The sequence below is a fragment of the Aplysia californica genome, unplaced genomic scaffold (genome assembly GCF_000002075.1).
Source record: "Aplysia californica isolate F4 #8 unplaced genomic scaffold, AplCal3.0 scaffold00213, whole genome shotgun sequence".
Taxonomy (NCBI): domain Eukaryota; kingdom Metazoa; phylum Mollusca; class Gastropoda; order Aplysiida; family Aplysiidae; genus Aplysia; species Aplysia californica.
In genome coordinates, this window is record NW_004797483.1 from 504,123 (window position 1) to 505,503 (window position 1,381).

The following is a 1,381-nucleotide window of genomic DNA, read 5'->3' on the forward strand; positions in this document are numbered from 1 at the left end:
ATCTTCTTCCCATCCCCGAAAGCTTTCTAAATTATCTAGACAGTAGCAGCTATTTGGTTCTTTTTTAATATAGGAATTTTACGCCAATGTATAGAGCCTTAATGTGTTGCGCATTCATTTTCCACAATTCTGTTTAGATCTTTGCCATCTATACTTCTCGTCGGTTGTTTTTTTCTCAAATCGTATCGACCCTCACCACCCCCAGCCCTTTTCACCCCCACCCCCCTTTCTCCTCTTTCCACATCCTGGCATTTTTTTCAGAAGAACACTTAAATGAAAAAAAAGACCTTTAAGGATGAATAGGCCTACTAGATAAGATAAAGATTTATCTTTAAAAAGCTACAACAAATAAATGTTTTATAAGTGCCTCAAGGCATACAACAAAGCTGCTGAAATCCTTTAAACGTTTAGCTGTGTTTTGTTTCAAAGAGGGGATCAGATAAGAGTGGGGCGAGGTTTCAATGACGTGGAATATGAAATTATCCACTCTACATGCATTTCATAATATAATAAATAAAATCAAAATCACCACCACGACGTATTCCTCTCATTCTAGTGTAGGCTGAACTGAAGGTGCTCGCTAAACACAGAAGAGTAGAAAGGCAAACTTACTTTCCATATAATCGTGGATGGAGAGACAAGGAAATGGCTTCTTGACTACCACAAGCATAGATCTGATGCTATGGCAGTCGTCGTTTTTCTTGTCAAGCTGAGAGCAAAGCTCGGTAAATGTCAGAGGGGCATTATGAGTTTCGTTTTCTCTCAAGAATTCTCTCAAGAATGGCTGCTTATGGTAACGAAATGATTGCGTAACAAGATGTTTTTGTGAATTTTGTTGGGGGAACGAGGATGGGTGAGGTGAAAGGTCTTGTCAATACGCTTAAAAGTGCGCGGGGCTTCTGAAAAGTGGTGTTCTCTCAGAGCTAGAGCACTCACTCATTAGGCTTAAGAGAATCATAAAGGAAAAGACATTTTATTGATACCAGAGGAGAGATTTATTCTCAGCCTTAGACCAAGGAACAACATTAGTAATGGATGAGCTGAAGTTGCACTCTACGAAAATCAACTTTTGGTATGATATAATACTGCGTAAGTCAGTTTTCCCAGTTTAAGAGGACGCGCAAATTATAGTTCCTTCTTTATTTATGTCGTCCAAGAAATCGGGCGGTTAATAGCATATCCAGGTTATTGTATTCCACGATGATGTTGTGCTTAATGGTGCATATGATGCCCCTTACGATTCGTTAAGCGGGAGAGAAAGGGAGAGACATAGAGAGAATGGGAGAGAGAGAGGGGGAGAGGGAGAGGGAGAGGGAGAGAGAGGGAAAGAGAGAGAGAGAGAGAGAAGGGGGGTAGGGAGGGAGAGAGACGGAGAGAGAGG

At 41.0% G+C, this 1,381-nt stretch overlaps 1 protein-coding gene across 1 annotated transcript in view; it reads left to right on the plus strand.

Annotated features, from left to right (window-relative positions):
- LOC101851270 (myomodulin neuropeptides 1-like) overlaps positions 1 to 1,381 on the plus strand; it is a 49,926-nt gene that overhangs the window by 8,432 nt on the left and 40,113 nt on the right. The window lies entirely within an intron of this gene.